The sequence below is a fragment of the Bos grunniens genome, chromosome 1 (assembly GCF_055505025.1).
Source record: "Bos grunniens cultivar Pamir isolate PY7600 chromosome 1, Bosgru_T2T1.0, whole genome shotgun sequence".
Lineage (NCBI taxonomy): Eukaryota > Metazoa > Chordata > Mammalia > Artiodactyla > Bovidae > Bos > Bos grunniens.
The window spans coordinates 91,791,600-91,812,925 of NC_141165.1; the positions used below are offsets into that span (position 1 = coordinate 91,791,600).

The window sequence follows — 21,326 nt, forward strand, 5'->3', positions numbered from 1 at the left end:
TCTTCCCAGCCTCACCTCCAGCCACTCCTCTATCCCATGCACATGATGCCTGGACCACAGACTGGTAGCATGTTGAGAAACTTCTGTGCCCTATATTTTATGTTCTTATTTATTCCATGTGTTTGAACAAATTTCATAGTACTTTAAATAGGGAGATGATTTCATCTTATTGCTTTCTACCATTCATTACCTGCATATCTATTTCCATTACATTTTAAGTTAAACCGGATTCTGAACTAGTCTAGGAACCTATTCTCCATGGGGTCACAAAGAGTCAGACACAACTGAGCTACTGAACTGAACTGATGAACCTACTCTACTGATTCTGATTAGTTTCATAAATATCTGTGAGGTGGATGGGACAAACTGAGAGAGTAGTATTGCCATATATACATTACCATGTGTAAAACAGATAGCTACTGGGAAGCTGCTATATAACACAGGGAATTCAGTTCAGTGCTCTGTAATGACCTACAGGGCTGGGATGGAGGGTGAGAGAGAAGCTCAAGAAGGAGGGGATATATGCAGCTATCCCTATATACTTATATACTTAGTATAGCTATAAGTATACCTATACACTTATAGCTAACTCACATGGTTGTACAGCAGAAACCAATATAACATTGTAAAGCAACTATCCTTCAATTAAAATTAAAAAAAAATATCTGTGAGGCACCTACCATATGTCAGGCACTCTCAACATTTATTACATAAAGATGCAAAGTGAAGTCACTGATTCTAGGAAGTTCACAGTCTAGCTGGGAAAGATGACAGGCAGGTAAACAAGGAGCTGTAATACAATGTGACAGGGACGTGAATAGAATATGCCTGCAGTACTCTAGGAATGCAACACGGATTAATTTTACCTGAGGAGCTCAGGGGAAACTATGGGGAGGAAAGCTGATATTTGACCTGGGAACTTGATAAGAGAGAAAAAGGAATTTCAGCACAGAGCAGCAAAAGCAAATTATATACAGATGCCTGCCAGAACATCAGCAGACCCAGAACAACTATCCCTGTTCTCTGGGGATCTGAAACAAAGGATTGAGTAGAATCTTCTCTTGAACTTTCAAAACCTAAAGCATCTAATCATATCCCCTCTTCTCTAGACAGCAACTGCTGAGTTCACACTTCAGGGCTCCTATACACCTGCCGCCCGAAAGAAACCACCCTCGTGTTCTAATGTAATTTCTCTCCTAAAAGAAAGTCTTAAAGTGACTCCAAGAAGTTTCATGGTACCTCTCTTACTGGAGAAAAAGAAAATAAACTTAAGCTCTGGAAGTTTGCCTACTATTTATGATCATTTCTTTTCAGAATATTAGTCCTAGATAGATTTTAAATAGATACATCACCTAGATAGATTCTAAAGATTCCAACACTCAGGCCCACCCCAGGCCAACTAAATCAGAATTTCTGAGAATGGGAACCAGGCATTGCTGTTTTTTAGTGCTCCCCAGATGATTCCAGTGTAAAGCCAAGGTTGAAAATCACAGATTCAGAATTTATGGAGATTTTCCCTCTTAGTACAGATGTTTAGCTATCATAACTCCCTAGCTTCCCTGACAAGATTAGGATTACTTATTGGTTCAGACTCAGAGAAGGAAATGGCAACACACTCCAGTATTCTTGCCTGGAGAATCCCGTGGGCAGAGGAGCCTGGTGGGCTGCTGTCTGTGGGGTCGCACAGAGTCGTTCATGACTGAAGCAACTTAGCACGCGTGCATGCACTGGAGAAGGAAATGGCAACCCACTCCAGTATTCTTGCCTGGAGAATCCCAGGGACAGAGGAACCTGGTGGGCTGCTGTCTATGGGGTCACACAGAGTCGGACACAACTGAAGTGACTTAACAGCAGGAGCAGCAGCAGCATTGGTTCAGAAACGGAATGGACAAACATTGCTTTTATTCATCCCTAAGGTAAAATCTGTCTCCCTGTTTCAGTTTATCTCAGTGACATAGACTCTCTGGTTTATCTTAATGTTCCTTTCTCTAATACGGGTGTATCTTTCTCTCAGGCTGATGGACCCAGGGGAGGAGACAAGTTTGGACCAAGTGGTTTTAAGAGAAATGTCTGTAGCGTATCCCACCTCTAGTTCATTGCTGCTACAGCTGGAGGTCCTCTTAGCTTAAAGATGAAGACACCAGTGTCTTGACCCAACTCAAAGGTCTTCTCTGGAGGTAAATCTCTGCATTTCCCTCTTCATGTCTGGCCTGGTCTCAAGCCCTGACCCACAGGCTGAAATCAGGATCAGCTCAGGCCTTCCCACCAATCCTGCCAGTGTGCTGATGAGGGGGGGTGGGGATGAGGGGATACGAGAGATCCTGCCTCCAGAAGAGAAGGGAGGAAGTTCAGGTTAAGAGAAGATGGCCAATCACCCCTCATCTGAGACATGAGGCCCAATCTATGTTCCTCTATTTGCCTGATTTGAAAGAAGAGATTCGAGAAGTCAGAGTGCACAGGTGGGCTGGGCAGAGGAGAAAAGAGTTAACCAATTAGTTAGCCCACCAAAAAGTCAGCAGGAGAGTGGGAAGGGAGAATATCAGAGTCCCAGCAATCACTGTGACAGTGACAGGAAAATGAACTCAGACCAGGCAAGAGTCTGATGCTGCAGTCCACTGAGTCAGAAAGAATGGATTTCTCATCAAATTAACCAGCTAACGCCTGTGGATGAAGCATCCCACACAAGTGTTGGCTCTAGCTGGGATGTTCATTTGTCAGCATTGAAGTGACATCATGTAAATTCACAGGCAGATGCCAAACTTGATGAAGCTCATGATTCACTCTGTGTCTGTTGGGCATACACAGCTAACTGGATGACCCCTAAGACCCCTTCTGGATTTTTAATTCTATAGGATTCTGTGATCCCAGGTGATTGTCATGAACCTGGCATATTCCAGAAAGTACACTTGGGAGAATTTCCAAGGAGCTGTGTGTCCCAGTGCCAGTGTATTTTATGTGAAAAATGAGCTCACCATGGCAAGAGGCAATTTCCAACAGAGGAATGGCTGCTAATGTGTGCCCATTCTTCCTAAGCAGTCCTCTCAACAGTGTATAAACAGACGGCCAGTGCCTCTGATCAGTCACTACCCAGGCAATGAGATTTTTTTTCAAGCAGAGATCTGGCTCGTCTTCTTTCTGGTTGCCCATAGATAGCAGTCCCTTAGGACCATAGCATAGAAGGCATACCCACCTCCTGCTGCTATTAGCAATCTGTCCACCCTTCTGTGGCTTTCTAAGCTTACATATTCAAAGGCACCATGGGGATTTTGGTCTTTATTTCTGATCCCTCCAGGCAATAAACATCGTGCCAGTTCCTTCTGGACTGAGATCTAGAGTCAGCAGAGAACTCAGCAGAAACAGGAGCTCTGCGAGGATGGAAGCAAGACCATGTGTTCTCCCCACGTGCATAACAGGTCCTCATTCTCATGCTGGGGTAGCAGCTGCAGCACTGCACCCTATCCCCACCAGACCCTCGCCTCATTCTCTTTTTAATCACTTATTCTGGCTGTTCTTCTTCCTGCCAACAATAATTCATAGTGATTTCACATAGAATACTCCTCTCATCATGGTGCAGATAAACAGTGAAACCAAAATCAAAAGGATAAACAGATAATATTGTTTACACAATTTTTGTCTGCATGTGAAAATCAGGGGAAAGACAAAATATTTCACTTCTAACCATAGGATGGGAGCATTGCTTGAGTTTAGTTTATAATCACTTGCTTTTTTTAAAAAAAATCACATTTTCTACTTCATGAGTTTTCTTATAGTAAAATTTTTGTTAATAGGAACCCAGCTACTGAGACTGGGTTCATCTGAGGATTTTTTGTATAGCTTTATTTTTTAGAAGGAGATCAAGTACAAGAAAAAATTAGACATCATGGTTTAATTTTTTTAAAAGACTAAAGCATATTCAGAAGTCCATATGATTTGGTACAATCTTATAAACGTCTGTTGGGTATATCATATGCAGTAAGAGGTAATAGACAGTCAGGAAAATTCACTCATTCTACAAAATCCTCAAACTTTGAAAAAATGTTACGTTTTCTGGTAATTCCATGTCTTCAAGAGGTGTGAGAATCAATAACCTGAGCTCAAAAGGGGAACACATGTCAATTACTTTTGCCATGCCTATAAATAAAGCATATATCTCAGATGAGAAATCCAGGTTAGATACAAGAACTCAAATAATTCTGAACTTTTGAGCCAGAAGAAAACAAACTTGCTCTGAGAGGCGTTGAGAAAGATAGTTAGGCTAGCTCCAAGGAAAAAAAAATATGATCAGACTCCCAGAGTCCACCTAGCTAAGGCAAGGCTGGAATTTGAGAGAAATGGTACGAAAGACACTTATGAATTTGCACTATGTCTTCAGACCAAAGCATATTTATTTTAGGAAAAGGAGATTTGAGGCTCAGGTAAGATTTTGCTACCTTTACTAGGATTCTTAGCACCAAGAATATATGTTGTGCTTCAAAAATTAGATCACTGTTAATGTCTTAATACTCAATCTTATTTATTTTTCCATTCCATTAAATTATAGAGTCACCTTCATCCATTATTTTTTAAAATTGTTTTCCCTGCCTCATATAATGTAAATTCTTCTTCATTATAGCCCTTGATATTGGACTATATCTCCCTGCCCTACTTCCGCTATGAGGTGACTGCATTTACTAAGATGGACTCTTACATAAAGACTCTTACATAAAAAGTCATATATAGGCCGAAATTTTTTTCTAACTAAATTAGCAAGAAAAGTCAATTTACAGAACCATTACAGATTAATATTAATAATCATAGAAAATAAAAAAGACGCCTCGAGGTTAGAAATAGCTAACTTTTGCCTAATTAACAAAAGTGGCAAAGTAAAAGAGTAACTTTTTCTATTACTTGGAACTATGAACAAACAAGTATAAAACTGCAAACAGATTTATTTACAACGGTGAATAAGCACATAGATAGAGTAGTAGCGTTCATCAGGAACCAGTATGGCATCTTAAAAAATTGTTTTCCTTCATTAAGATTAGAGATTTGCTAAATAAAGAAATTTGAAAGACAAATTATGATTTCAGTAAGTCTCCTAGACTGTCATGGACAAGATGATTTTGGTGTGAGTTAGGATGATGGTTTAGAGTGGGTTGAAATTTCTTTAGAATATGTCATTCTCTCCCACAATGACAGAATAGAGCTATTTCATTTGGCTTTGCATCACTGGTACAAATACTAAGTACCCAATCCATTTTTCCTGAATTCATAGGCACTGAAGTCTACTCAAAATGAACTTTCTAATGGATGCACATTGACCACAATAGAATTATCAAGTGTAATGTTTTAAATGCCTGATGCATGGTCATTATTCTGGTCAACACTTTCATACTAGCAATTAACAAGGAAAAATTTACAGGCAAGTGGTCCAGTGCCTAAGAATCAGAAACTAATAGCCGGAAAGAGGACATTGTTCCTTTATCTCATAATGTCTATTATAGTGCTGAATGCAGAAGAGGTGTTTAATAGCTATTTTAACTTCTTAAAAAATAAATCATGCCATTCTCAAGCTTTAATGTTTATGGTGGCTGGAACAACTAGATATCCACATGAGGCCCCCTATCTCACATAATATCCATACAAATATCCATTTGATTTAATAATATTAATTTTCATTATCCATTTGATATTATTATATACAAATAATAATATCCATACAAAAATTAACTCAAAATCCATCAAAGGCTTGCATGTAAGAGCTAAAACTATAAAACCCATAGAAGAAAATGGGAAGGAAATCCAAAAAAGAAGAGATAAATGTCCATGTGTAGCTGACTCACTTTGCTGTGTAGTAGAAACTAATACAACACTGTAAAGCAAGTATACTCCAATAAAAATTAATTTAAAAAAACTCATAGAAGAAAACATGGGTTAAATCTCCATGACCTTAGATTATAGAATGGTATCTTATATACAACACCAAAAGCATGAACATCAAAAGAAAAAATATATTAAACTGGACATAACCAAAATTTTAAAACATCTGTGCTTCAGTGAACATTATAAAGGAAAAGGCAACTACAGAATGAGAGAAGATACTTGCTAATCATATATTTAACAAAGGACCCTATATCTGACAAAGGACCTGTATCTATAGTCTGTGAAGAACACTTACAACTCAATAATAGAAGGACAAATAACTCAACTTTAAACTGGGCAACAGCTTTGAATAGGCATGTCTCCAAGGAGTTGTATAAATGGCCAATAAGCACATGAAAGGCAGCTGAACAGTATTAGCCATCAGTGAAATGCCAAACAAAACCACAAGGAAACACAACTTCACATCACTAGAATAAGTACAATTTTAAAAAGACAGACAATTACAAATGTTAGCAATGATATGGAGAAAATGAAACCCTCATAAACTGATGGTGGGAATAAAAATGGTGCAGCCACTTTGAAAAACAGTTTGGCATGTCCCCAAACAGTTAAGTATAGAGTCACCATATGACCCATCAATTTCACTCCTAGGTATATATCTAAAAGGAATAAAAACATATGTCCACACAAAAATTTGTACATGAATATTTATGGCAGCATTATTCACAATAGTGAAAACAACAAAAGTGAAAATCATCCTTTCACAAAAATGAAAATAACTCAAATATCCATCAACTGATAAATGGATAAATAATATCCATACATTGGAATATTCTTCAGCAATAAAAACTGAAGAACTGATGTATGCTACACATTTATGAACCTTGAAAACATTATTATATGTGAAAGAAGCCAGTCACAAAGAACTATATATTGTGTGATTCCATTTATATATAATGTCCAGTATAGGCAGATCTACAGAAATAGAATGAATTTAGATCAGTAGTTCCCTGGGGCTGGGGACGATGAGAGGATTGAAGGGTGACATATAAGAGGAGCAGTGTTTCTTTCAGAGGCAATGAAAATGGTCTAAAATGATAACAGATGCACAACTCTGTGAATATACTAAAGGCCATTGAACTGTACACATTAAGTAGAAGAACCGCTGGGTATGTAGATTATACTTCTATAAAGCTGTTTTAAAAGAAAACTTATGGTGGGACTTCCTTTTGTGGTAGACATGGAGGTACACTACCCAGATCCCCCTTCAAGGAAGGACTTGCTGCCCAGCCATGAGGAGGAGAGTCAGCAGATAGCCTACAGCTGTTAGCTCCTTCAGGGTCACCCTCAGATTCAGGGAGTTGCCTTGCCCAATACAAGACAACAGAAATATACATACTGGCCTCTGCCCCTGGTTCCTGGCACAAAGCTTACAAAACTCTTGTAATTTTTTAAGTGATGAGACTACCAGGAGCATCTGTTGTTCTCTGACCTTCATCCCTGACACAATTCTCCTAAAACTCCCATAAATTCCTAAGTGATGAGAGCACTAGATGAGAGGATTTTAAGTGACTCCTGGATGAGGGGTGTCACCAGAAGGATCGTGCCATGATTAGAAACTTAGACTTTTCAGTCCCATCCCTTCTGCCTCCCTTTCCCAGAGAGGCAAGAAAGGCTGGAAATAGAGTTAATAATTGACCGTGCCTACAAGAAGAAGCCTCCAGAACAATCCCAACAGCACTGGATTGGAGAGCTTTCAGGTTGGTAGACACACCTACCTACTAAGAGGATGACACCCCTCACCTCCATGGGGACTGAAGTTCCTGTGCTACAGACCTCCGCAGACCTCACCCTATATATCTCTTCATCTGGCTGTACATCTAGGTCCTTTATCATATTTTTAATAAACTGGTAAACAAATTAAGTGTTTCCCTGAGTTCTGGGAGCCACTCTAGCAAATTACTTGAAGCTGAGGAGGAGGTGATGAAAACCTCTAATTTGTAGCCTAACTGGACAGAAGTTGTGGGTAACCTGGGGGCCTACTACCTGTGACTGGCACTTGAAGTAGGGTAGGAGTTTGTGGGTCTGAGCCTTATCTGTGGTATCTGGCACTATCTTCAGTAGGTAACGTCAGAATTGAGTTAAATTATGGACACCCAGCTGGTGTTGCAGAGAATTGCTTGCTGTGGGATTTACTTCTACATACGCAGTGACTAGAAGAGTCACAAGTGAAGTGTTCTGTGTGAGCAGTAAAGGAGATTCACAGGAGAGAAGCACAGAGGGAAATGAGTTTTTCCTTTTCATCCAAGATCACACCTTTCCCAGGGCAGCCCACACTTCAGTGAGGCAGGAGTATAAAGACCCAGCTCTTTCCGCTAGGTCAAGGACAGTTCTGACTAGCACTGTTCACTACAGAGCCCCTTGCTGGGTGGGCTGAGGCTTTGTCAGACTTGCAAGAGGTCTGTGGAAATTCGACTTCTCCCTGTGTTCAATCATGCTTTCTTCTCTTTCCGTTCACAAGCATTGATCTCTAACCTTGATCCTCAAACTAACTCAGCATCTGTTTCCAGGGAAACCAAACTGTGAGTATGATCAACATGGAAGATTAGGCAAACATATATATTTCATATCTCAGAAACTCCACTAAAATGAAGGCAAATTAATACTTATTTTGCTTTTTAATTCAGGTGAAAGAGAAGGGAAAAACCTCTATGAAGGGATAATAGTTGTTTTAACAAAAGAAGGAAGCAATAAAAATGCTTGTACAGTGGGGGAACCAATGAGAAGTTAGGCAATTTTTTCCATAGTAAAAGTAAAGTCTCTCAGTCGTGTCCAACTCTATGATCCCATGGATTGTAGCCTGCCAGGCTCCTCTGTCGATGGAATTTTCCAGGCAAGAATACTGGAGTGGATTGCCATTCCCTTCTCCAGGGGATCTTCCCAACCCAGGGATTGAACCCAGGTCTCCTGCACTGAAGGCAGATTCTTTACTGTCTGAGCCACTGAAAGTCTAAGGACTTGGAAGGAAAGGAGTCTCCAGACAGAGATACAAGAACAAAGCTGGTAACAAGGGACTGATTTAAATCAATATGCCAATTGCTTACAGCTCCTAGTCTTCTTCCTTTATCCTTGCTTAAGACTAGAGATTTATTTCCTAGAAAAATGGACTAGGGAGACTGAATTTGTGAATCCTAGGATCACTAGAGGAGGAGTGAAGTCTGGAGCTGAAAACAGTGGGAATAATGAAAGCTCACATGTTGAATAGGAAGACAGTTCCCCTCCCCTCTGCTTTTCTCTATTAGCTCTTTTCACAAAGGCTGGGGTATTGACTCTAAGAAATAGACTGGGGATTTTCCTCTGTAGAAACTGAATGACTTCAGGAAAAATATAATTACTCAATACTGGCATTTGGGGGTCCTCAATGAAAAAGCTATATGACTGCTCAATCATTCTACACTGCTCCCACACGCGGAGCTTCCAATTTTATAGTTCCTCATTCTTGCGTATGAACGGTCAGGCTATGGTGACCAGACATTTAAAGAAAGCCTTCATTAGGAAAAACAGACCAACACAAACAGGAAAAAAAGAGCAGAGAAAAAAATGCAGGGAAAAGAAAAAATTTCCCAAGGACAAAACACCCATAATTTAGTTTTCTGTAGAGAAAATGGAAAAGCTGCTGCATCTACGAAGCAAAAATGAGGAGGAAGAACAGTTAGAGGCTAAGAACTTTGGATAAACAAAAATATTAACATGATAAAAAATACAAATGCAATAGAGGGCTTGGAAGACAAAGATGTGAAATGCTCTCAAATAAAGAACAAATGACAAAGAGATGAATAATACAGAAGATTTTTTTAAAAGACCCAAGAACCAAGGCTCATAGAAAATAATAGTGTAAGTGGTTAAAGAGAAAACTGTTAAAAAGAAACAAAAGGAAAGAAAGAGCAAAAAGAGAAGATAACAAATCACAAAGGGTTGGAAGTCACTGGACTTTTCAACACCAAAAGCTGTAAGCTTATCTGATGAAACTGATTATAGGGAAATATTTAGTTTTGTGAGATGTTTTAAAACCTATGGTTCATTTAGAAAGAATTAACAGTAAGTACACAGGAAACAAAGTCATTTAAAAACCAAGGAAATTTCTTACCTCAAAAAAAAAAAAAAAAGGCAAAGAGGTATATAAGAAGTAAATATAGCCAGGGTACAATACCTAGCTACACAGCAAATACTATTTATATCATCATCATCATCATGTAAACAGTGAGTACTAGTTTATCCCCACAAATTATATAGTTGTTGAGAGAGTGGAGTAGAAGGCGGAAGTAGACGTGGAGGTATATAAAAGATAAATCCTAATGTACAAAAATAAGATACCAATGGATGTTTTAAATTGATAATAAGTAGAAGTATTTCATTCTGAAATATGAAAAATGGAATAGAATGAAAAAAAAAGAAAACTAAAAGAAATGGACATGGTTGCCTCTGAGGAACAGTACTTAGTGAGGGGGAGGGAGAAAGGGACAGGGAATGGCACATTTTGCTATGTCATATTTGACTTTCAAAACTATTTGCACATATTACTCTGACAAAAATAAAATTGAACTGAAAAGTAAAACCTGTAAAGATTCCCAACTTCCTGCATAGTCAGTCTAAACTTCTTATCACTCAAATTATGAAAAGTGGAAAGAATATGAACTGCAGATTCAGACAGATATGCCACTTCCTAGCTGTGTGACTCTGGTCAACATTTTAACCCTTTTATTGCATCCTCTAAAGCAAGATTCATTACACTTTCTGGTAGGACTGTTGTGGAACTAAGGCAGTGTCCCATCTTATTGTGAGAGATAACACGGAGCCCAGAATATAACTGAAGCCTGAGAATTGTTAAGCGTGGTTGTCATTCATCTGACTTTCAGGAACCTCCATCAGTTTACCCTTCTTTTCCAATCTCCATTTTCTTTTATAATCTAACAGGGCTTTCTTTTTGCTTTAGTCATATCTCCTTTCTCTGTGCTTATCACTGGCTTTATACAATCCTCTATTTCCAACTAGAAAAATTCTCTCAAACCTTTTTCTAAAATTCTACATGCATCATTTCCTTTGAAACTCACTTCTCAGTGTACCTCCAGGACTTGTAAATTTGAGGAACTTAAGTTATATGGCAACGTGATCTGAGGGGAATAGTGAGGAGTCTCATTTTAAAGCTGAAATTGGATAGGAAATTGTTTCTTCTTAGCTTGGATTATATGTTTATTTGCAATAGTTTGGGAATGGGTGCTGCTGCAGATTATTGGGTCTAAGCCCACTTAAATCACCCACCACTTGACATTGTTTTCTCATCTTCCTAAAAGCTACCCCTGTATAACCCACCTGATATCTTTGATTCCCATGTGCCATCACAGATAATTTGTTGTTGTTCAGTCACTAAGTCTTGTTCAACTCTTTGCAGCCCCGTGAACTGCAGCACACCAGGCTCCTCTCTCCTCCACTATCTCCCGGAGTTTGCTCAAATTCATGTCAGCTGAGATGGTGATGCTATTAAGCACCTATCTAAAGGTTGCTTTTCCTAGGTGATCTCATCCTTTACCTTACAAACCAATTGGGATGAGGGCAGATACAGCTTTCTAATTGTTTTGCATACTCCTGTGACACCTCATGTATATCATACTCAAGAAATTCTGATAATATGTTATTTGCTTCTAACTGATAACATGGAGTGAGGAGGAAAAAAAACGGGAATTTAGGCATCCCCTTGAGTGAGTGAAAGTTGCTCAATCATATCTGACTCTTTGCAACTCCATGGACTGTAGCCTGCCAGGCTCCTCTGTCCATGGAATTCTCTAGGCTACAATACTGGAATGGGTAGCCATTCCCTTCTCCAGGGGATCTTCCCAACCCAGGGATTGAACCCAGGTCTCCCACATTGCAGGCAGATTCTTTACCAACTGAGCCACCAGGGAAGCCCAGGCATCTCCTTAGAAGAACTCAACTGTCAAGAATCTGTGAAAACACACAGTAGTGGGTCCTTCCAAAGAGAAACCAGCTGGAGGAGCAGGAAGGAGGGAACTAAGGAAGGTAGGGGAACAGGGATTGATTGGAAACAGCATGAAAGGGAGAGAGAATGCGTAATCAGAAAAATTGCCACAGCTCTTCTTTGAGTGAAGCTCAGGTACTGCAATAGTACTGGGCTGGCAGCATCACCATCACTATTATTATTTAGATCCTTGAAATGTGCCCATCACTGAGCCCTGAGGCACATGTACAGAAACAAACACATGTTTCAATATTTACTCTCTGGGGCCTGGATCCATGGTGGTACAGTTGTCGATCCTCCCACAGACACCAGGCACATGCTTGACTAAACAGATGGCCTTGCCAGAATTTTTTCACTTGGGTAGGAGGGTGGAGGCTTGTACAGCCAGAATTCATAATTCAATATGTCTTCCCGAGTATATTCTCTGAACAGGCCACCTTAGAAGCATCGCATGGAATGGGAAGGGCAATTGACAAGGTGGGGGGAGTAGGGGGGTGGTGAAGGATAAGACGGGTAGCAGTCACCTATCACATTAAAAAAAACACAGAACTTAGGGATCAAAAATATAGCTTCAAGTTGTTTCTTGCCGTTTAATTGCTATTTGTGCAAAAATCTTAGTCACAGTTTCCTCATCTATGAAATGGGAATAATAATGTTTATCCTGCTTATTTCTCATACTTTTACAAGGATCAAGCAAGTTTAATTTGTGTTAAAATACTTTGTAAACTGTAAAAGATTACATCCTCATCTCATGATACCCTAATGTCTAAAACAATGCTTTTAAAATTTGGGGTTTTTTTTCCCCCAAAGGAGAAAAATAAATGCTTTCTTCTTCAAAGACTTTGCAAAAACTTTATTTACATAGCAAAATATTTATTTACCATATTCTTTAAATTTCCACAATTATTTCAGGTTAAGGAGAAGAAAATATTTTTAAAAATTCAGAATGATCTGCATCAAAATATTTTTCAAAATAAAGTAGAATTTGAGTAAGAGTTTATGTAAAACTCTTACATAGATTTTCATTTCTACTTCAATATTCGTAAAACTAGTCCCTTTATTTATTTATTTATTTTTTAAAATATGGAACGCTTCACAAATTTGCGTGTCATCCTTGCGCAGGGGCCATGCTAATCTTCTCTGTATCGTTCCAATTTTAGTATATGTGCTGCCGAAGCGAGCACAACTAGTCCCTTTAAACTAGTGAAAGTTCTATATGTGAACATTTTCATCCATGTATTTATTTTTAAATCATCTCCCAGTTGAACCCAGAAACATGAAGAAGGAATGAATGAAAACAGATAATGCAAGACTGAGTGACATTGGAGAAGGGCAGGAAAATATTATGGAAGAAAAGATGAGAAACAGAAAATAGCCTTGAAAGAACACATTTTTTAAAGAAGAAGCTTCTGCGAGGCATTTATTTTATAATCTATGCTCCTAGTTCTATGATTATTTTATCTAAATTTTAAAAACTGAAAGTAGTTTCTCTTCTGTGCCCTGAAACTGAATTGAAACTGGATTCTCAAAAGTAATATATGATAACATGCATCACATATTACCCAGGGATTGGTTGAATTCCAGTTACCAACTCCAGTTTAACCTTGAATGAGGTATTTCACCTCTACCTCCCCATCTATAAAAATGAGGAATTGGCACCTGGTACTCACTGGAGTTTCTTGACCTTGGACTACAGGCCATGGGGTTTCTTTTGACTTCTAAGAGTTTGTTTTCCAGTCTATTGGAAAATAGTAACAATGTTTATGTTAATGTTTTATTTCTGGATAAAAAATAAACCATGCCGATGTTCCTGAGGTTTCCATATTGTGAAGACAAAATAGCCAATTAGGCTTTTTCATTTAGAAGTTACTATGTTAAAAATGCAGGAACAGGTAAGAACCATCACAAATCACCCCACAAATCAGTAATCTCTAGGGTCAAAGTGTTTGTCTCTTGTGTTTTTACTCTGTGGCTTACCTCACTGGCCCCAGCCAGATCACACTTCAATCACTCAAAAGAGTCTTGTCAGAGAATAATTTTTAGTTTTATGTCATGTAAGCCAGGGAAAATTTTAAGAATGAAAGCAATTCACTTCCAGAAATACTGTTTGAAATAGATAAAAAAGCAAAATTTCATCATGGTACTGAAAGTTTATTATTTTTGCTAATATTTAGGAATAAGTGGAGAATTTGTATCTAGTTCAAATGTGTTTGATTTGAAAAACACAGTTTAATGTTTATTATTGAGTGTATTTTCCAAAGTGGCTACTGAATAATTAAATGCCAAGAAAATTAAGTTTTAAAAACATTGTGCAAGTAGTGATTTATAAAGAGCCTCACTGAAGATGATGACTTCCCTTCCTTCTTTCTATGCTTTCCTCTCATTTTTCTCTTCTCCTTTTCCCATTCAGCCGTGTCTTCCTGAAAAAGCCCCCAAACCGTATAAAACTTGGCTTCTCTGTGATGGGCAGGCTATGGGAAGATGGTGGCCATTTAAGGGAGAAGGTCGAGCAGCTCAGTTATATACAGGGAGTGATAAGGGCTGACACCAGGTGATGCAATTGCTTTTCTTTATCTTTCTTGCTTTCTTTTCTTCTCCTTTTTAAAAAAAAACTTTCTTTGATTATCACTCCTTTCACTTGGGCTTAATCATTTAAATCACTGTTTCTTGTTCCTCTTTTAAATTTTCAAGACACCAGCCAAAAAGAATGAAAGCAAGGAACGAAGAGTAATTGTTTGATAGTTGGGGAAAAGAGAATCCTTAGTCCTGAAGAACTGTGTTTTAAAAAATTATGTAACATATGCCTATACAAATGCATATATGATACGCATATAGCTTAATGAATTTTCATAAATTGAATATAGCTGCTTAAGCAATACACAGATCTAGGAACAGAACATTAGCAGCATTCCAGAAACCCTAAGTCCCAAGACCCCTTCTAGTCCTCACCTTCCTCTTCAAAGGTAAGTGCTATCCCATTTTCTAAAAGTAGAGATGTGCCTGTTTTCATATCATCTGGGGAGAATGCAATGGCACCCCACTCCAGTACTCTTGCCTGGAAAATCCCATGGATGGAGGAGCCTGGTAGGCTGCAGTCCATGGGGTCACTAAGAGTCAGACACAACTGAGCGACTTCACTTTCACTTTTCACTTTCATGCATTGGAGAAGGAAATGGCAACCCACTCCAGTGTTCTTGCCTGGAGGATCCCAGGGACGGGGCAGCCTGGTGGGCTGCCGTCTATGGGACCGCAGAGAGTCGGACACGACTGAAGCGATTTAGCAGCAGCAGCAGCATATCATTTGAATCATATCATATATAATCTTTGGGACTGTTTTTCTTTTGCTCAATATCGCATTTGTGAAGTTTTTTATATTGTTGTGTACAGGTTCAGATCTCAAGTCTCCCGTGGCAGGATAGTATTCCATTGTGTGAATATACCACAATTTATTTTTCCTTTCTATTTTTGTTGGACATTTGGGTAGTTGCCAGTTTGAGGCTATTATAAATAGTGTTTCTATACACACACAAGTGCATGTTTTATTTTTGGTGACTATGTGTATGCCTTTCTATTGGGTATATCCAGGGAGTGGAATTGCTGAGTCATATGCACATTTTTGGCTTCAGTTCTACCAAGCACTTTGGAGTTATAATGGTTTCACACTTCAGGGAAAGAATATTGTTTTTGCTCTGCACACAAAGAATGACTTTCCTCTTCCTTTCCTCTTATAGTTCAACCTACCTGTATTCATATATGTGTTATTCTTTTACACGAAGCTTATTTGCTTTTCCTAGATTTAATAAAGTTGGATAGTCTAAGCTTACCAGAGCCTTCTTCTGAGGAGAGAGACTGAGAATGTTCTATAAAACTCTTCATTATACTACTGGTTTGTCCTACTCACAATCATGACAGAAGATTATTTTAATTTTCTTCAGTGCTGTTTTTAGGGAGCTCTAACCATATATTTAACTTCTCTAAAATCATGCATAGTTCCATTCCCTAATCATACCAAGGTTGCACTTCTTTCTACTCACCTCTTGATTTACTAGAGACCTCACATCTGTTTTTTTAACTGAAATAAAAATAAAAATCAATAGGTGATAATCTTTCTAGTTATATACAGAAGCTACAGCAAATAATTTAAGGACAGAGAAAAAAAAGACAATCTTTCAAGGGACAGAATGAGAGACTAAGAATGCTTTACATCTGCTTTACAAACCATTTGAATCAGGAGGCCCCATTAATCCTTTGTTAATCTAATAATTGATCATTTTTGATAGTCTCAGGAGGGATTTTAGCAAAAACAAGGTCAAGGGGCAAACTGTGTTAAATTGCTGATTAGCCTTGAAACCTATCTGGGGTTTCAGAATTCCCATGACTCTTGAGGCTTCCCATTCTGTCTATTTAAACTCAAAATTTTAGACCTCCATCATCATTGAGAAGACTTCAAACCCTTTTGGTTGAGTTAATGCTGGAATATTTGCCTCTTACCAAGGTTATATCCAATTTAAGTATCCATTCTCTGAGTAGTTACTGAACATCTATAACATAGCATGCTGCTTTATTTATTTAAATAAGCATGCTGTTTTATTTAATCAACAATATTAAATCTGTTGATTTAATATTGCACCAACCAGATACAGTTCCTGTGTTCTTGTAGAATTTATAGCCTAGTGAATAGGTAAAAATGTAGACATGAATAAATACATAAGCATAACTTATAATCAGGGTAGGAAGAAAATAAAAGGAATAAAGGATCCAAACATAATGAAACAAGAGTGACTTCAGGGTCTATGGAAGCTAATATTTAAACCAAGATATAAATGATAAGAAGGAACTAGCCACTTGAAGAGCTATGGACGCAAGTGTTAGAAGGCAATACCATAGCCAAAGGGGCTAGTGCAGTTGAAGAACACCGCATCAACCTTTAAGGAACACATATTAACTCTGAATTTATTCTGAATTTATGACACAAAGTTTGGATTTTCCAACTCTTTTAAAAGGTAGCAAGGACAGTCAATTTGCTAATGGTAAATCTTAAGTAAATGTGAGAGATAACCCTAATTGCTCTATGCTAAATATTTGTTGTTTGGCAGCAGGTGTGTGGATTAGAACTGGAAAATGGAGACAGAAACAAGAAGTCCAAATGATAAGTGGCAGAAAATCATCAGATCAATGGTACACCTGGGCAACTGACAAAGGCATAGCACCAACACAGCTGAGATCCAAAGTGTCTGTCAGGAGCCAGAGGGCAGTCAAGGGGAACAAAGTCAAGTAATATTGGCAAGGTTACCATTCTAAAACGTCTATAGGACTGCAGTCAAACCAATAGGGTTTCCTGGTCCCTTGCCTCCTTGGAGGAAGCAAAATGGTAAGTTGGACTGGTTGGAGGAGGCAAGGGACCAGAAGTAGGAAGTCAGAATCTAAATATATAAGAAATGAGAGGTTCAAGAGAAGGGGGCTCAGATATTGGAGCAAGTAAGAAGGGAGGTCACATAACCAGAGAAACAGGGAGAAACCAAAAGATAACACATATGAAGCAATCGGAGGAAAGTAGGACTTTGACAACAGAAGGAAGGGATTTTTAGGCATCCATTTTTACGAAGGCAGAGGAAGATAGTTGCAAAACAGGGACCAGATTTTAAGAGCTCTCATCTTGGTAATTTCCTTATGTTTATATGTTTTACTATAAATGTAGTTTTAAAAAAATATGTTTTGTTCAAACAATTAGAAGGAACACCTTTAAAACCAACACAGCCTGTGAGCCTCAAGAGGCTGTGAGACTGAGGTGCGAAGGAGTCTGTATCCCTCTTGTAGTCAAGTTAGGTGGGAATAGATCTCCAGCTATGGAAATAGCTACAGAAAGAAAAATGGGAGACAACACAGACAGCTGCTTTGAAAACCTGGGGACTGAGTGGTAGAAGGGCCTATATGAGGTTCCCTGACATTTGATAATCAGACATGAGGTTGATTCCACTTGGACTCATACTGAATCCCATGAAGCCCAGCTGGAAGTTTAGGGACCCAGGAAAGCAGGTTAAAGAAAGCACAATTGGACAGGCACATGCAATGATGGCCAACATTTCATCTTCAGATGAGGTGGCTTACTTATACCTGAGCTAGGATAGACTCCCAAGAAGAAAATCTTCAGAACCTTGCTACTTAAGAGTATGATGCATGGACTAGCACATCAGTTTTACCTGGGATACTGTTGGAAATTCAAAATCTCAAGCTCCCCCAGACCTATTAAATCAGAGTCTACATTTGAAATCACATGTGATTTCTATATCATTTAAAGCTTGAAGAGCACTGGTATAGAACATCCCTGGAGAATCCAAGAGAGTATTATAGACTATGTAAAGAGAGGACATGAGGAAGAAGCTCATCTGTGGATCTGGAGGCAGATGATGAATTACAGTTTGAACCAAAGTTGGACTGGGGGAAATTCAAGGGTGAAGAGCCAATCAGCTCTACTGATGGGGGAATGGTGGCACCTCTTGGTGAGAGAACAGATTCCTTTCCTTGGCCAGCTATGCAGGTAAGAGGTTTTTTTTTGTTGTTTTTTTTTTTTTTAAATCAGGCAGCTCTAAAGATCTTCTTAGGAGAAAGTCCCAAATGATTAAAAGATACCTAGCCATGAAGAGCCAGGGATTAAATTTGTGAGAGGCTCTAAGACAAAAAAAGAAAAACAGAGAGATGCAGCATCCTAAGGAGGCAAATGGCAGCATTCCATCAGAGGAAGCCAGCCCAACTCACATCAAAAGTATTCCAAAGATGCAGAACAAAGAGATCTGTTTGCTTTTCTTTGTTCCTCTGAACAAACAACAGTCCTGTGGAATATTCCTATGAAGAGTAGGTACTATTTCATAGAAGCAAACTATGACAAAATCATACAGGAGTCAGAGAGCTCCAGTATGGATATCTGACTATCTCTGCTTGTACAGCCTTATATCTTGCTATGCTTCACTTCATACTTTATATTCTTGCAAAGCTGAGGTTTGATCCCTGGATGGGGAAGATCTGGAGGAAGGCATGACAACCCACCCTAGTATTCTTGCCTGGAGAATCCCATGGACAGAGGAGCATGGTGGGTTACAGTTCATAGGGCAGCTGAAATGACTGAGCATACAATGATGAGATGAGTTTAGATCCAGAACTTTCCATGTACCCTACTGTGTAAAAGAGATGCCACATGATAGGTAAGGACAAATGTGTGATACTTCTAAGGAATCCTAAACTATTTTAAAGGCTTTTGAAAAGGCCGGATTTTCTGCTGAGCATAGGGATAAAGCTAAGGACATGGTTTTATGACAAATTTTGTATTCTCAATTTTACCCTCAAGCAAGGATGAGTTAAGTAACCTGGGTTTCATTGGTGATTATTGCATTTTTATAATTATTTGTTTGGATGACTATGTCTAAGAGATCATCTTTTCATCTTTGTGTCTACAGCTCTCAGCTTTGTTCCTAGCACAGAGAAGGTACTCAGCTCATATCACTTGGAAAAATGAATACATGAAAGAATCTCCTTGGCTCAGAGGTTCATACAAACTTCCTGTAAAGGCAGACGTCAGTCTCCAATTTGGTCCAAAGCCAGCAAATAAAACATACAAAAACAAACAAATACAACAGAGAAACAATCAGGCCAAGAGGAAGGAAGATGCAAACATTAGCCCTGTCTTCTTTTTAGTCCTAAACCTTCAGCTACTTCCAGAGATACCTATTTTAATGACGGTAAGACTTAACAGGTCAGAAATTATCACCTTCAAAATGTTGTACCTTCCTAAATTCTCCATTATCATTGATGACACTTTATCTTCAGTTTTCCCTTACAATCTCAAATTTACTTTCTTTTCTTTGTCCCATGTCCATCCTTGTACAAAGTTCTGTGGTTTGTTTTACTGAATGTCTTTCAAATCTCTTCTTTCCTATCTTATCCCATAGTTGTCATTGCTGGACAAACACTAAATCATTTCACCTTTGTATCATCATAATATCTTCCTGACAGGACTTGATTCCTCTGGTCTCTAGTTCTTCCTGGCACAGCTCTCAAAATAGCCTTTTTATCTTATTCTTTTACTTAAGAACAACCAATTTCTTCTACTTGTCTATTGACTCAAATATAAATAGATAGATGATGTGTATGTATTAATATTTCTTAGTATCTCTGCACGGTGTGAGGCAAATTGATATTCTTACCATTCCTCCCCACCTACTGGCTCAACTCCTAGTCATTCCCATTTTCGTTCATTTTTTAACAATTTTTCTCTTTGCCTGGGTGGCTCTCAAAATCTCTCCATCAATTCATGACCAGTATTCAATTAAAATCAGATTTAAGATTCACTGGACATCTTCTGTGGTTAAGCCTAGGACTCACTGATAATCACCTTGATTTTCATTTCCATGTACTTTCATTCATATATATATATAATGTATATATAATTTTTATATATTAATATTGCTAATTCTATAATTCAAATTACTCTATATAAAATTAAAGGACTTTATTACTTTAATGTTTCATCAGCATAGAAGTGAACTATACATAGATTATTACTAATGATTTTGGACGAAATGAATTATTTTTCTTCATGAATAGACAGATTTCTTGATCCATACATCTATCTATAGGTTCATTCATTCACTGATTAACTACTTGTTTATTGAACATCTATTGTCCTGAACCTGAATGTGATCTGGAGATCTCAAGATGAATAAGACACTGTCACTACCCTCAGTGAGCTTACAGACCAGTGAGGAGATAGAGAAGAAACTAGATAATTGCAATTATATTAGACACCTGGAATTGTCAGCTACTTTTCTAGAAATTCTCCTTGGCCCATATAGACACAAAAGTCAGTACTGCCTAACTCTCTTATCCAAAATGACTGATCCATCAGTAAGCAATTGTCTCATGTATTTTCAGTTCAGTTCGGTCGCTCAGTCGTGTCCAACTCTTTGCAACCCTATGAACTGCAGCATGCCAGGCTACCCTGTCCATCACCAACTCCTGGAGTTCACTCAAACTCACATCCATTGAGTCGGTGATACCATCCAGCCATCTCATCCTCTGTTGTCCCCTTTTCCTCCTGCCCGCAATCCCTCCCAGCATCAGAGTCTTTTCCAATGAGTCAACTCTTCGCATGAGGTGGCCAAAGTACTGGAGTTTCAGCTTTCAGCATAAGTCCTTCCAAAGAACACCCAGGACTGATCTCCTTTAGAATGGACTGGTTGGATCTCCTTGCAGTCCATGGGACTCTCAGGAGTCTTCTCCAACACCACAGTTCAAAAGCATCAATTCTTCGGCACTCAGCTTTCTTCACAGTCCAACTCTCACATCCATACACGACCACTGAAAAAACCATAGCCTTGACTAGACAGACCTTTGTTGGCAAAGTAATGTCTCTGCTTTTGAATATGCTATCTAGGTT

The 21,326-nt window shown here is 38.6% G+C and overlaps 1 protein-coding gene and 1 non-coding gene across 2 annotated transcripts in view; both read right to left on the minus strand.

Moving 5' to 3' along the window:
• STXBP5L (syntaxin binding protein 5L) overlaps positions 1 to 21,326 on the minus strand; it is a 455,210-nt gene that overhangs the window by 390,951 nt on the left and 42,933 nt on the right. The gene's annotated exons all lie outside the window — the stretch shown is intronic.
• LOC147379913 (U6 spliceosomal RNA) lies at positions 12,974 to 13,080 on the minus strand. Its single transcript, XR_015135285.1, has one exon. It is a non-coding gene; the product is annotated as a U6 spliceosomal RNA (small nuclear RNA).